This window comes from Carcharhinus amblyrhynchos, chromosome 7, assembly GCF_965287045.1.
Source record: "Carcharhinus amblyrhynchos chromosome 7, sCarAmb.v2.hapA, whole genome shotgun sequence".
In the NCBI taxonomy this organism is placed as follows: Eukaryota; Metazoa; Chordata; class Chondrichthyes; order Carcharhiniformes; family Carcharhinidae; genus Carcharhinus; species Carcharhinus amblyrhynchos.
In genome coordinates, this window is record NC_137330.1 from 27,769,636 (window position 1) to 27,786,487 (window position 16,852).

The 16,852-nt window shown below is 42.9% G+C and overlaps 1 protein-coding gene across 4 annotated transcripts in view; it reads right to left on the bottom strand.

The window, feature by feature from the left end:
- Nucleotides 1-16,852, bottom strand: part of dlgap2a (discs, large (Drosophila) homolog-associated protein 2a) — an 874,451-nt gene that overhangs the window by 637,498 nt on the left and 220,101 nt on the right. The window lies entirely within an intron of this gene.

Consider the following 16,852-nt stretch of genomic DNA (forward strand, 5'->3'; position numbering starts at 1 on the left):
GACGCACTTGTTGATACACAGTGACCCTTTAAAACTCTATTTTGCTGCAACATGCGAACATTCAAGGCAAAGTCTTGAAAGAGCTGTTAGCACAATGCTTGAAACAGTGGAGAAACCTTGGTATTTGACTGAGAGATTAATATGTTGGAAAAACACTGCATGTCAAGGTCAAGTTCAGATACCATAATTCAACAGCATTTCTGATGAAAAGCCATCAATGTGAAATATTAACTCCATTTCTCTCCCCACAGACGTTGTCTGACCTGCTGAGAATTGCCAGCGTCTACAGTATACTGTGTATTTTTTTAACTGATTACCATTAATTGTCTATAGCTTATCTCTTGCATGAAATCCACCATGCTTGATAGCCTCCCTTATTCAACTCCTGATCATGTGCGAATCTTTGAATTTTAACTCTCAAGATGGGTGTGCAGAATCTTGAAAATTCACAACTCATCTTGGGAGAAACCTCTGGATTGGTTGAATTTTCACTTGGGTGCAGGGGGTGTAATGAAGTCAGGCTCACTGACTCGCTAACTAGTGGAGATGTGCAGAAGTGAGCCCAGAGTGGGTTACACAACTCCAGTTTTAAAGAAGGGTCAGTAAGGAGATTCTAATGTGTAGCAGAAGTGGATGCAAGCATTGCTGTTGCTCGGAGGAGACTTTAATCAATAGTCAGGTGAGTACTAACTGTAAGAGATGTCCATTGGTCACTGACCCTGGAATTCTGAGCTTTCCACAGAGTAAAATATTCATTGCTGCCTATTCACTTTGCAATGACAGGAGCATCCTCTTATTAAGTTTAGGCTGGAAAAGCTTCACAAGGTGCAGCCATGGAAACAGCAGCATCTTAGCACCTTTAGTTTCTTACAATATTCTGTATTGAGTGAGGAAAATATAATGCTCAGGGGATGGTTGACACACACTGCACTTCTTTCCACACATTTCTCAGGTTGCAGCCACGCAATTCAGCCTTGACCAGGACCCTTACAGCTGCACACTGTGGTAAAAGAGTGTGGCTCTGAGGCAGCAGGCCAGCGGGGTAATTTATAGTCAGCATCACAACATAAAATCTTGGACAGACAGGAACAAAAGCCACACTACCTCGCTACTCACCCCCATCCCATTTCCACCTCCCCAACCATGAGATGGAGTACATGGTTTATGTATGTATGCATACTGATGTGTGAGCGACCATTCAAAGCTAGAAGCCTTATGTATGTTTTCTTTTTCCAACTCTCATGCCAGAATGTCACAGAAAAACGGAGGGGCTGCATCCCACTTCAGTGACTGGGATCTCCAGATCCCTGTTGAGGAGGCCTAGAGATAGTGCAGCAAATAATATTCCAATCGTCAGCAGACACTATCCAAGAGCTAATGGCAGGACATAACCTCCTCTGCGAGTGCAGCAGGGGATCATGGCAAACTGTGGATTCAATGTAGGACAAGGTTCCATTATGTGCTGCTTTTCAGCATGGTGAGTTGTTCAGCACAATCACACAAAAGGTCCACTTGATGATTCACATCTGAATGCTGCAGTTATGATGGGAGACCTGGCACAGCGAAGGTTGGGATTGGGATGCTTCTCGCAGCATCTCTTGTCCATCAATGATTGTTCTTTAAGGAGGATCAGTAATCAGACTCAAAGATCAAATCTAGTTTATCAGATGTGTGAAAGGCAGTTATTTGCATGTGATTGTTACAGTCATTTCAGTGGACTCCCCACATATAAGATACCATATACATTCAAGGGAAGCAGCTTTGTTGGGTTTCCAATTATTTTTGGAGTCTTTGTTTTCTAGATGATATAGGCCATGGTTTCACAGAGAGTCGAGGTGATTGCAAGTCTTATATGTTGCAGGTGGCTCACACTTGTGAAAGTGGATGACAGTGGTGGATGGATCATGTGGAAGGAGTTGTTCTCACACACATGCAGCATCACCCTGCACAATGTTCTGTAGCTGCGGTACTGTTCACACATACAATCACATCTAAAAGTTGTGGGATTAAAGTCCTGTGTTCTACTGGCACTCTTGGGAGAGTTGGCATGGTTCAAGTAAGCACAGGGTGGTGTTGTCACGAGCTCAGTGACAGGCTGTAACAATACTCAAGGATGTAATAGGAATGTAAAGCTGTTTGTATAGCTGCAATCTGTATCTACAATGATGCATAATTTGTCCACAATAGAATGTAACCTCTGGAGCCTAAGGGAACAGAGGATGGACATGCCTCTGGTACAAAGATTAAGAGACCTCAGGTCACCCTCAGCCAAAGAAGAGGGTTCATTCAGATTATTTCCTAACATGGAACCACAGACATTCAGAATTAAGAGTTTTCATGAGCACAGTTCCACTATTGCTTCTGTGGTATAATTCCTTTGTGACACAGTTTAAGATTACTTCAGAGACAGAAGAAAGTTTTAGCCTGTGCTGTCAGCACTCGAGTTGACCTTGGCTCTTGGGGATTCAGAAACTTCCATGCTGTCTTCAGTGCTTCTTGTTCTGTACATCTAACATCTTACTGAATAAATTCTACACAATTCATTGACTCATAGAATCACTACAGTGCTGAAGAGGCCATTTGACTCATCACGTCTGCACCGATCTCTGACAGAGTACCTTACCAAGGCCCTGTTGCCCACTATCTCCGTAACACCATACATTTCATATGGCTAATCCACCTGAGCTGCACATCTTTGGACTGTGGGAGGAAACCCACGCAGACACAGGGAGAATGTGGAAACTTTACACAGTGAAGCTCATAAATGCTAATCATTCATATCTTACTAGATCAGGTACAACTGAGGACTCCATTGTTATAAATTAAAAATTCAGAACCTAAATATTTTAATTAAAAGGGTTTTATACCTCAAAACACCAAATATTCTTCCACCTTCCTCCTACCTATCAGATCCATGAATCTGGACAGGGACCCTCTCCTTCTGCTCCTCCTCTTCCTCAGCACCATTCTGCCCAGATGTTACAGCTATAAGCCTGGCATTTGCCCTTCACTGTGCCATATTATGGAGCATGCAGCAAATAACGACTGTCTGGAGATCCTTACAGGGGAACATAGTAGAGTTCTTCCAGAGCAGTCAAGGTACTTCAATCACATCTTTAAGATGCCAATAGCCTGCTCTGTTCCATTATGGGTGATCACATGGCTGTTGCTGTAGTGCCGTTCGAGTTCCATTTTCAGTCGCCAAAAGGGGTTCATCAGCCATCTCCTTAAGGAATACCCCTTCAGTCCAGTGTCCAAACCATAGACCTGCATTGGTGTCTGAAAAAGTTGAGGCAATTGCAAGTTCCTCGGGATAAAAGAATCATGGTAGCTTTCAAGATACCATGCCCGTAGGTGCAGAAATACCTTGGTGTGATCACACACCAGCTGCACATTCAGCAAGTGGAAAGATTTCCTGTTTAAGAAAGTGTTAGGTTGATCACTTGGTGCCCTTTGGAAGACAGGTGGAGTCCTGAGCCTCCTGTACTTGAGGAAAACCTGCTAATTCTGCCAACTTCCTTGGCTTGCTGCGACTGAAACACCACGTCCATCAAGAAGTTTATATGCTCTTCCACCAGAACAAAGAGGGTATCCGTGATTGCCTTGATTTGCCAGTTTGTGAAATGCTACAAAAGTCTCCAGCTGACCACTGGGAAGAGCCAGCAGTCTGGAAATTCAAAGCCATTATGACCCTGGCATACAAGGGTACAGACCAAGTGCTGGAAAATGGGATTAGAATAAATAGGGTATTTGATGGCCAGTGTAGACACGATGGGCTGAAGGATCACATTTTGTGCCGTAAAACTTTGTGGCTCTATGACATTAGTGCCATTTGATGGGGCACTGGATCAGCAGACACTGGTGCCAGATTTTGTTGCACCATAGTCCATATGACAGTGATCAATTCCAAGGTTAATCCACGCCTTCTGCATTGGTTCTTTGCCATATCCAGATATGGCCTCCACAATCAGTAGACCCGTACCTCCAAGCAAACTGTAGTGATGAAAACTGCTTTTAAATGTGCCACTGCCTCCATGAATTACGTATGCATAAGATGCTTCCAGTCCCTGTTACCTGCAGTCTCCCCTACCCTGGCTCTTCCCTCCCAGCAGAAACAATCAGTGTAGTGGGACATCCGGATTCGAGGTGGTGGCACCATTTTGGCTAAGGGACAGAGCCTTTCTGCCTACGTGAAAATTCGGGCCTTTGTCAACTGTCATTGTTAATGGTTTTCTTCCCTCAACCACTACTCTTGGTCTCTACAAAAACTCAATTGCCCTCTTCTGCAATGACCCACCATAGACCCATTCATCCTCTGTAATTATCACCATGGCAGGCCGGACTGGGAAATCCTGCCCACATCCCAAACTTCCCTTTTCCCAAAACTCCTTTAAAATTCCTGCTGTCTAGCCAATGATGAAAAACTATTGCTTCTTTGCCATATCCAGATATGACCTCCACAATCAGTCGACCCGTACCTTCAAGCAAACTGAGGTGATGAAAATATCAGCGCTACTTGTGGGCCGAAGGGCCTGTTTGTGCTGTAGTTTTTCTATGTTCTATGATTATGACAGTGACTGATGCACCGTTGCTCCTCTTAGATGTTTCTAAGAGTCTGACACAATTAATCATGATGCTCTCCTTCACCATCTCTCCAACAAAATAAAACTGACACTGTTTGATTCTACTCCCACCTATTCAGGAGGTTGCAAGTGCAGCTCCAGTAATGGCCTTTTTCCCCTTCCCACATGATCAGATCCAGGTTCCCTCAAGAATCATGCACTTGATCCTCATCCACGTGCCAGCCCTTGGTAATGACTGCCAAAAACACAGTCAGTTTTCATCTGTATGCTAATGACACCCAGTTTAATGGCTTTCACTACTTGACACTGCTTGTCTGACATAAATAACATCACAACTCTATGTATGCATTTGAACATAGGGAAGATCAAAGGCATCATTCTCAACATTCACACCAAATTCAACACTGATTTCACTTTTCGCCATAGCTTCCCACTCAAGATTTTTCACACCATGGGGCTGGATTTCTGCTCCCTTGCCACGCTTCGAAATAAGGGGCATATAAAATCCATCAGGTGACCTGCCTACTGCCGACCAGCCTCCATCCCAACCTGTCTGAAATTTTACAGGGGTTGGAGGAGATGTCGGAACCTTAGGGGTCATTGACAGAACTTGAAGTAGCCAATTTGAGGTGACATGGGTCTCAACTCGCCATTGTCAGTACTTTTCCTGTGGCAGGGTAGGTCCACACCATGCAGAAAACCTGGCAACATTAGCTGTGCGCTGGCATCAGGAATGGCTAGGGCACCTCCTTTGCAGGATCGTAGGCCTATCAGAGGCATCCTTCACTAAAATATCATCCATTCCTTTCTCCTTGACCCCAAACCTCGAACCCAGCCCTAATTCCACTCGTCTCCACCCCCACCCCCTCATGACAAAACCCTCACCTGACATGATGGGACTGGCTATGAGTTATGGGCTAGTCTGCCTACTTCTGAGGGGAGCAAGGTGGCAATAATGGTGATGCTGTTTTTCCTTGTGTTTTTTAAAATGCGGTTGACTGCCTACATAGCTCACATTCTTTCCTTTTATGGATCTTCACATTTATATAATCCTGAATGACCCAGTGATTTAGGTAAACAGTTTCTGCTTGGGGCACTGAATATTTCTATAGCAGTCATCTAGGTATGTGGGCGCCTGCCGGAGGCGAGGACTCAGCTGGCCCCAGGCTACATGCTGGGCCTTTACGATCACTTCTCCCTCAGCTGCTGGAGATGCAGCAACAGAGCCAGGGAATGCAGGAGGGGCTGACGCCTACACTGGACCAACTGTGAGGCTGTTGAGAGGAGTCTCAAAGCTTTCAGGTCGATCAGCTATTGCCTGACTTGCGTGCTTCCCAAGCCATCACTGCAAGGGTGGCATCTGCAGTAGAAAGCATAGAATAATAAAATAATAGAACACTACAGTGTGGAAAGAGGCCATTCAGCCCCTCAAGTCTGCACTGGCCACAATCCCACCCAGGACCTACCCCCACATCCCTACATATTTTACTCACTAATGCCTCTAACTTACGCATCTCAGGACACTACAGGACAATTTTAGCATGGCCAATCAACCTAACCCGCAAATCTTTGGACTGTGGGAGGAAACCGGAGTGCCAGGAGGAAACCCACGCAGACATGAGGACAACATACAAACTCCACACAGACAGTGACCCACGCCGGGAATTGAACCCAGGTCCCTGAAGCTGTGAAGAAGCAGTGCTAACCACTGTGCTACCATGCCGCCCTATTTCTTATTTTCTTTTTTTAAATACCAGTTTTGACCAGTTAGTCTGAATTGTCCCTACCTGTACAATCAATGTTTTCATAGACTCTTTCTAAGTACTTATCCCACCAAGGCTGGTTACTGTTCGTCAATTCCATTTATCATAGAATAATAGAACCTCATTATAGCATGGGACAGGGTATACTCATTATGAGTGGCATTATAAGCAATGGCCAAGGGTTGTGAATCCGTGAAATTCCCTGCCCAGTGAAGCAGTTAAGGCTACCTCATTGAATGTTTTTAAGGTAACGATGAATAAATTTTTGAACAGTAAAGGAATTAAGGGTCATGGTGAGCGGGTGGGCAAGTGGAGCTGAGCCCATGAAAAGATCAGCCGTGATCTTATTGAATGACAGAGCAGGCCCGAGGGACCAGATGGCCTACTCCTGCTCGCAGTTCTTATGTTCTTATGTCACAGCAGGCCACAGCTGAGGGATTAACCAGGCTTCTCAAGATTCTGGGGCCCATGGCTGAGAACGTTGAGAGCTTGCAGGAGACCCAGTGGGACAGCGCTGAGGCATAGCGGGCTATAGCAGCAGCCCTTGAGAACATGGCTTAATTGCAGAGGGTCATGGCTGAGGGGTTGCAGGGCTCAGAGGGCACTTGCTGCGGCCATTGAGAGGTGGCCCTCGACTCAAGTCACCAACGCAGAGGGCTTGACCCACCATGGGTAGGATGTAAGTTGTCCTCCAGGACTGGCAGTGCCAGGTAGTGCCGGAGCTTTTGGAGCTCACTGCAGAAGCACCACTATTCAATGGAGTGACCCAGGGGCCCACAGGAACCCCAAGGGAGGAGGAGGGGCTCAAGTCCACCCTGGGGCCTTCCAGCCAGGAGACTGTGGCTACACCTTCTGGCTCCCTCCTTCCTGACACCAGGGCATTTCAGGGGCAGTGGGATGAAGAGGGTGTCATGGAAACATCTCAGGCATCTGGAAGCAGGCCAGTGCCTCGAGGTCCAGGGCCTCCAGAGGAGTCCGCCACGCGCATTACAAACCACGGGGTACGGTAGGCAGCTGGCCCCCTCCATTTCCGATGTACATTCTGGGGAGTCACTGAGACATTGTGGTAGGCCGTGTAAAGTTAGGAAGTTATAGTTGCACTGAGATGGCACGGGTGAAGGGCTGCACTCATTAGAAAGATATTTAAGCACCTTAATGTTTTCTGTTCACAAATTTTTTTATTGCAATTAAATTTTTTTTCACCACCCACTTGTGACTAATTTGTCTCCGATTTGTCTCAATTATGAATCCTCTTCCATTAATGATTGCCAGAAGAATGTTTCACATTCATGTCAATTAGGGAGGCCCCTCAATGCTGTGTCACTGAGAAAAAAAATCATTCGTTCTCCAGGCCCCGAGCGATTCCCTCCCATCTCCCAACCCACCCGCCCCAGGGCCCTGTATGGGGGTTTCAGATCCCGTACCCACTACACAGGCATGGGCCTAGGTGCCAGCGTGCATGTGGAGCTCAGGCAGGAGTCAGACTAGTTTGCACCAGAGCATCATCATAATCACGCTTAACGAGTCGTCATCACCCTCCTGCCTGCCAAAACACTCGCTAACACAGCATACCCAGGCTCACCACCAACGTTGCAGGATATAGAAGGAATTCTGAGGGGGGGAGGATGGAACCCACAGACACAAACCTCTGGTGAGTGAATCGCCTGGTGATCAGGGCCTCCTTTGCCACCCTTGCATGCCTCATTTGGGCTGCCAGCTCTCCAACGCTTGGTTGGTGTTCCTCAGCATGCTCTTCCTTTTCTCCTCCTCCTCCTCTGGCTGGACATCCTCCCCAGCGACACCCAGCTGGTCAGCCTCCATGTCCTCCTCCTTCTCCAATATGTTACCTCTCAGTAGAGCCAGATTGTGCAAGGCACCACCACAATGCAGGCAGAGATCACTGGGCTGTATTGGAGGGCCCCTCCAGATCGGTCCAGGCACCGGAATCGCATCTTGGGGAGCCCAATGCATCTCTCCATGACCACACAGGTAGCTACATGGGCCTCATTATAGCAGGTCTCCGTCTCAGACATAGGCCTCTACTCAAGCGAGATCAGCCATGTCCAAAGCGGGTAACCTATATCACCCATGAGCCATCCCCGCAGCCTGGGTTCCTCCTCAAATGCCTCCGGGATGTATGAGCTCCTGACAATGAAGCTATCATGCACACTGCCTAGATGTCTTGCGCAGACATGCATAATGTTTGTTACTGTCGCACACAAGTTGAACATTCAGGGAGTGGAACTCCTTTGTATTGATGAATTCCCTGGGGATTCTGTAGGGGAGCCTTGTGGGGTATGTGGGTGCAGTTGACCACCCCTGTACGTAAGGCATCTCTGCTTTGGCTACAAACCCTGCAGCCCTGGCTTCCCTGTGAGCCTGGTCCAGGTTAAATTTGATATACTGCCCAGCCCAGGCATACAGGGCTTCTGTGACCTGCTAGACAAAGGTGTGCATGGCTGACTGGGAGATGCTACAGACATCTCGTCTGGGGTCTGGAAGGAGCCAGTTGCATAAAAGGTCAGACTGACCGTCAATTTGATAGCCACCAAGAGTGGGTGTCCTCCCCTGCCCCTAGGTGCCAGGTCCTGCAACAGATCGCACAGGTGTTGCACTGTCTCCTTTCGGAGGCGGAGACGTCAGTGGCACACGGTGACTGACAACTGTTCAAATGCTTCTCATGCACGGAACTGCGGGATTTCTGTTCCCTCCTTTTCCTGAGCTGAGTGCACGAGGACGCAACAGCAGCACAGCAAGATCCGAGATCAGTACCGAGACCCGGGTCCATGCTGCAAGCCGCACATCGGAGACCCTGCAGAGTAACAGTCCCCCACTCCCCATCCCCCACACACTTGCATAGCTGCCACCAACCCAAGAAAGAAAATGGCCACAACAGAAGGACACCCGTGAGCAGCAGATAGCCGTTGGATGCTAAACGCTTATTTCCTCACTAACCCTCACTGATGGAGCACCCGAATTGGACTTTTATGGAACACATCTGATTTGCGCTGATTCCGGATTGGTGAATGTGATGGTAAAGGACAAGGTGCCCCTAAAATTGGGTGTGCAGCCTATTAATCAATTTAAATGCATTTAAATGGCCATTGTGCCTGTTTCAGGCGCAGTCCCAATCGCATCCATTTTCGGGCCTTGGTAAAGGGGGAACCAGCGCAGAGGCAGGTACGGATTGCGCTACTTGCCTCACAACCGACTTTACCAAGTTTTTGCACCTGAAGACAAGCGCAACTTGATGGTAAAATCGGGCCCATAGTTTCTTTCCTGTATCTTTCAAGTTTATGATTCTGACCTGTCCTAGCCCTTTCTTCAGTTTCTCTTCCATCCACTCTCATGGTCTTCCTTTTTCACGTTGTCTCCAGTGCCCAAACTTCGGCATCCTATTTGACTCTGAGCTGAGCTTCCAACTTGGTATCCTCGCTACCATTAAGACTGTCTGCTTAAGCCATATATTCCCTCTTCCAACCCAGTTTATGTGCTGCTGAGGTGCTCAACCTTGACTTTGATAGCTCTCAATTCAATTTCACACAACCAGCTACTTATCAACAACTCTGTTGCCTGGATTTTAACTTGTGTTCACTGACCCAAGATTGACTTCCTGTCCAACAACACTTCAATTTGAAAATTCTCACCCAGGTGTTCAAATCCCAAAGGGCCTCCCTATTCCTTTAATCTTTACCAGTCTTACAATTCTCCATGATTGCAGGTGAATCACACCTAGCCAACTACACCACATCACTATTCCTATTCTTCAGCGAAGTAATGGAAAGACTTGTCGAAAACACTAGCAAGTCACACTTGCTCCCTAATAACCTGACTGTTTAATTTGGGTTCTGCCATGACTGTTTGACTCCAGATGTTATTATTATAGCCTTGGTCCAATAAAGAGATGAGGTGACAGTGGTTTCTCTTGCTACCAAGAAACCCTAACCAAACCGAAAGCACAGTAAATCAGGGGAGAAACTCTCCAATGACTGACACAAAATAAGATTGGATGTGGCAATCATCTCGTAGAATCATAGAAATCCTACAGTATAGAAAAAGACCATTCGGCCCATCAAATCTGCACCCACCACAATCCCACCCAGGCCCTATCCCCATATCCCTGAATATTTACCCACTAATCCCTCTAACCTACGCATCTCAGGACACTAGGCGGCAATTTTTAGCATGGCTAATCTACCTAATTCACACATCTTCGGATTGTGGGAGCAAACCCACGCAGACACGAGGAGAATGTGCCAACTTCACACAGACAGCGACCCTATCCGGGAATCAAACTCAAGTCCCTGGAGCTGTGAAGCAGCAGTGCTAACCACTGTGCTACTGTGCCTCCCCAACCACTGTGCTACTATGCTTCCCCTATTGCATGAATTACTCAAGGCAGCCTCCTAGACCCAGCTATCTTCAAGTGCTTCATCAATGGAGAATCACACCAATTCATAATTCCCATTTGGAGAGCTAGTGCAGACATGATGGGCTGAATGGCCTCCTTATATGCTGTAACAATTGTGTCATTCTATAACCTTCCCTCTTCATATGGCCAGAGATTGTGCAGTTCTCTGACGATCGTATTGGATTTACTCCATTCACCGTTCCTCAGAAAATAAAGCACTCAATGCTCACATGCAGCAAGACCTGGAAAACATTTAGACTTGAGCTAATAAGTGACAAGTAACACTGGCATTTCACAAGTACCAGACAATAATTATCTCCAAGAAGAGGGTGCCAAACTACTTTCCATGATCTTCATTGGCATCGTCATCACTAAAACCCACACCATCGACATTCTGGTGGCCCATAAACTTAACAGAACCAGCCACATAAATGTCATGGTTATTAGGACAGGTTGGGTAACCTGTGGAGAGTAGATTATCTCCTGACATCCCAGACACTCTACTGCAATGAGGTACAAGTCCAGCATGTAATTGGATACTCTCCTTTTGCTTGAATGTTGCAGCTGCTAAAGAAGCTCGACTGTTCTATGAAAAAATTGTTCACTTTGTCCACTTGCATAAACTTTAGTATCAACAATAAATTTGAAAAGTTTCTTCAGTAGTGCCTCTCACATCCATGACCCTCACTATCTTAAGCAACAAATACAGCATGGGAAGACTATCACCTCCAAGTTCTCCAAATCGTCTACCATCCCAACTCGGACATTTCTTGTCATTCCTTCATCACTGATGGATCCAAGTCCTGGAACATCCTACCTAATGGCAATGAGGCAGCAGCTTCACTACATGGTTTGCAGCGTTCAAAAAGAATGCTCATCATCATAACCTTCTCAAGGACAACTAGGGCATAAAACTGTAATAAACAAAAAATACTTTGGAACTGTTTCACATATCTGTATGATTTTGGAGCCCATGTAAGTGCAATAAATACCAAATTTTAAGTTGTTATCTGATACATTGGGCAATAATTAAATAACGGTGCTCGTTGTTATCTATGCACAAGTGAGATGATAATTACAGTCATGGAGCAGATACCCAATTAAACAAATAAATTCAAAGACTGATGCCCAGGATGTAATGTTCCACTGTTAGTTTCACAAAAACCCAGTTCACTAATTGCCACATCATTGACATGTGTGAAATGGCACGTACTGCAGTATTTCCATAATAGTTACAAACTAACCTCAAAGAAAGTTAAGTCTTTAGTTCAATACCTTTTTAGAGTCTTGTCAATTGTTAATTATTGTCAGTTAACACCCCGAGTACTGAAAATTAACTATGGTGTGGAGACTCATGCATTTGAGTTTTAATTATTGTTGGAGATTTAAACCTTTCCTTTCTGTAACTTTTTATTTCTCTTAACCCAGTCTTCAGTATCCTCCCAATTTATTTTTCTGTATCTATTTTGATACTGAATTCACCAATTCTAATTTACACTCTCAGTTTTTGTGTTACTTACTTCACAATCTTTCAATCTCATTGGTGAAGGACGAAATGTGTTATTTGTGCTGATCACGCAGGTCCCTGTTTTCCTTTGCACTTTAGCAATTTGCCATCCAAATGTGCAAAGGGAAGTCTAACTAGCAACAGCTGAAAACTATGGCAAAATGCAGAGTCCTCAGCTATCCAGTTGATATTACCTATTTCTGTTAAACTGCACTAACAGTATTTACATTTAAAAGTCAACCACATTACTGTGGATCTGGAGTCATGTGTAGGCCAAACTGGGTAAGGGTGGAAGATTTCCTTCCCTGGAGAACCTGATCAGTTATTACAACAATTGACAATGGTTTCATTGTCATCATTAAACTTTTAATTCCGAATTTCTATTATATTTAAATTTCATCATCTACCATGGTGGGATTCAAACCTGGGTCTACTGGATTACTAATCCAATGACAATATCACTACACCACCTACTGAAGTGGTAGGTTCACTCTTGTGTTATATGCTAACTCCAGGAGGGTGCAAGAGGACTCCTGAAAATCATCTTGCCAAAGTACATTCTTGCCATCTCAGACCCATGCGTCCAGTTAAGGAAATCTGACAGAAATGCAATATATTTTGTTACTATATTAAACACTGTGCATCCCAGAAACAATATAAATTTCCTGCCATTTTGATATTATATTGACTATTTTGATTCATAAATTCATGGGAACATTTAGCATGCTGAGATCATTCAGTCTAATGCTGCATTTAGACTATTCTTGGAGTTGATTTTACATGAATCTCAATTTATTGCTATAAGTAGCTGTCCAGTACCCATTCAAACACTATGATTACTTTAGTATTAATGGCTAGCCATGGAGAAATATTCCACATTCCACCAATTTTACATGTAATTTCTCCTGGATATGCTAATTACATTGAGCTCATAATCTTTTGTTTCAATTTACCCACTGACATCTCTATCAAATCCCTCTTTAATCTCCTTAGGTTGAGAGACTGCAAACCTTGTTAAACAAGACTTTTTCTCATAACTCTGAATATAGTCTGATCAATATTATAAGTTGACCCTCCAGCTACAGGGAATTGAATGGTCCTGCAGTAGTGAATGAGATGAAGACTGATAATAGCATGAAATGTGAAATTCACTCCTTAACTACATTACTTGCATATGATTATATTCTACATTGCATAAGATTTTTAATAGTATTTATTTAGATTTAAAAATCTAAAAAAAAAGCTGCTGTATCTATGCAACATCGTTTTGTAATCAGTGAGCAGCAAGAGCTTATCTTTTGGCTACAAGCCATCATTCCAATCCCACCTTTATTCTCCCATATTGAGCTCTAACTTGCTACTGGTTGTCTCACAATCTGACCTAAAGATTATCAAAGTTCAACCAAAGTGGGAAAATAGCTGAAGTTGAGATGCTAACTGCTGAAACTCTGACTGGCAACACCCTAGAACTCTTGGAAATAATCTCCCTCCACTAACAACTTACAGTGGAAAATCTGTGTCAATATTTGGTTAAAAATCAATGAATATAAAAGCATTAAACTATAGTTATTTACAATACACCACACAAACAAACGAAAGAATGAGTTTATATCATTAATTGTGCAGATGAAATGCTGTAAAGAGCAACCACCATATCATAAATAAGGCCATTAGACAAATAAAGGATATTAAAAATGTAATCAGTAACAGGAATAATAACAAAATGTGTTCATTGTGAAATAATGACAGCAAATATAAATTCCCAATTAGCAGTCTTCCTGTCTCTTCTCACAGAAGGTATTTTTTTGGTTTAGTAGCTACAGTTTGGACCCAATTTAATTATGTACTCAGGCATATTTATTGTTGATTGCTTTACTTGGAAGACCAAATATTAAATTAAACAGACTACCACTATCAGAATAAAATAAAGATCCGAACTGAAATGTGAGGTGATGATGAGTACAGGCTATTTTACAAACACAATCCATCTTGTTAGCAAAACAAATACTGCTAATTACAATGCTGAAAGTCATCATTTTTATTGGTATTTTTCAAGCATCACCTAGTAGTTGAAATTGGAAAAGAATGTAAGAGATTTAAGCATAATTTGCAGGATTTACCATGGCAACCATATTGTGGAGGGTGTGATGCAATGTCAAGAAACAGAAAAATGTAATGTAACTGGTGGACCAGTGAGGCATAGTGAAAAAAAACAATAATTTCTCTCATTATGTAACTGCCTCTATGCTATTAAAAAAGCTGCATTTTAATAAACGCACCATTATTAAAAAAAGAGAAATGGACCCCTATCTGCACACAAGCTAATTTTTCAATTTTGTCTTTATCTATTTTACCCCACATCACCAATTTTATGCAGGTAATACTTACTAGATACAGGGATGTAATTTGTCTATCAAGGAGAAACGTGAAGAACAGGAAAAAAAGATATTTTACGTCGATTAGCCAAATGATTTAGTGAACTTTAATAACATAATGGATTCCAGAAGCTTTCTGTTTTTTATTTTAAGTTAACAATATGTCCTCATTAGAAATTAAGGAGCAAGAAAGGACCTTTCAACATTATGTTCACAAGATGTCGCATACAATTTGCAGCATAGTGGATCTGCTTTATAGTTTATTTATTCTCTTCAGGCAGTTGCTTAACTATAAAAGACTTCGCTCAAGAGATATCGAATAGATACCTCTTCAACCCCAAAGGCAATTGGGTTAAATGCTGCAGGATATTGATTCAACTATCCAGTCCTGACCGGTTGTCTTCCACAAATGTTCTTGTAGGCCAAACAGGATTCGTAACATTACTTTTTGTGCAATTTTTACTGATTTATCCCAACATCTTATTACCAAAATAAAAGTGAATCGGCCATGTACCAAGCCCACAGCTCTCCCAGAGAAAAACATAGATTAATATAATATTTTCTCCCTCATAGTCATATCCAATTCTATTCATTTTAAATCCATCTCTTCAGACCAAATTTCACACAGTATTCTGCGATAAATTGCAAGTGGTTCCTTCAGCACATTGGAAGAATCATTCAAACTAGTCCTGCTGTATGTACCTTTCCAGGTTATTAAAAGTATGAACAAAACATTTAAAATATTAATGATATAAACAGGATCTTTTGGCTGGAATTCTTGCACATTAGCAATAATAGTCACTGTGGGATTTTGTGATTGTTCAATAATCTCTTTTAGCAATATAGTGATATTGGAGCATTTACTAACACAGCAAGATAGTCATTTATTTTCAGCTGTATGGAAATGTGAACAATTTCAAATTTTCAAAATTAATAATTCGACTTCATGTCTTTATTCACAATGGAATGAGCTAAACAGAGGCCTGAAGGATTAAAATAAACTCTCGGGGTTCATGCCATCTTCCTGTTATTTCTGAAATCCATTTGCCAGTTATCAGTTTGAAATAGCTTTTATTGCTCTGATGGTTTAGCATTTATGTAACCTAGTTTTGCTACAGGCAGTATCTTCATTTTATTCACAATTTCTGTAGCATTTAATATTTTGCAATGTCAGTAATGGTCACTAAGAAACAGAGGCAATGGAATTTGAAGTTCCACTTTCAGGGAATAATTCAGGAGTCTACTTGCTTCAGACGGGATTTTAAATGCTGCAGACATGAGAGAAAAGAGACAGGCTGCAGCATCTCTCTCTATGTGGAATATTTCTTTCACCATACTGTCAACTAATTTAAAATTATGCATTTGTAACAGACAAGGGCAAACATCCCATTACTGCAACAAATACAGCTTAAATTACACGATAAAGTATTCTGTACAAATGTTAAAGGTTAAGTTTGTCGTTACAATCAGAAAGCTAGAAGGCAAGGCACCTGGTTTGGGAAATGTAATAACAGCTTTGGATTCTTGTATATTTCCACAGTAGAAAAATAAATACTTATGGCTGTTTGAATAGCTAGTGAGGAAAGAAGATTATGGAACATGGAAAAATTGAAAACCTTAACAAAATGCAGCATGTTCCCCTAATCAAGCTGCAAATTATTATTTTTTCCACTATAATGGAATCAAGAGCAACCAAAGCAACCATCTGGCGTAACTATGGATACAGTAGTTATGTTTTTTTTCCCCTTCTTCCTCCCAGCAGGATCAGCACTTACTTCTCTGACCATACATCAGTGTGGCTAACTTTCAAACTACTGCCTGAATCTTGTTCTGTCCAGAAGCATATTACAGTGGGTGATAATTGTGATGTGAATGTCTTCTGTCATCTGTCAATATGCTCTCAGTCAAGTTTTGTAGGAATTTCAAAAAGAACAAATAGCTCACAAAAGCAGCAAAAATTGTTGACAACTGAGCTGACACAAAAGGTTGGACAATCGAGCAGGTATTACGATCCATGTTGTAAAAAAATAAATAAGCAACCACTCCTGAGCCACTTTAGAAAGGCGAGAATGAACGTGCGTTAACGAAAAAAATCACTTCAATCTTTAGCATGAATGTCTGCTTTATTTCAAAGTTCAGATCTTGAACACTGTAATCATTCATATTCCTGGTACTGTTGCCTAATCCTTCCGGTGCAGCGATTTAAGTTTAAT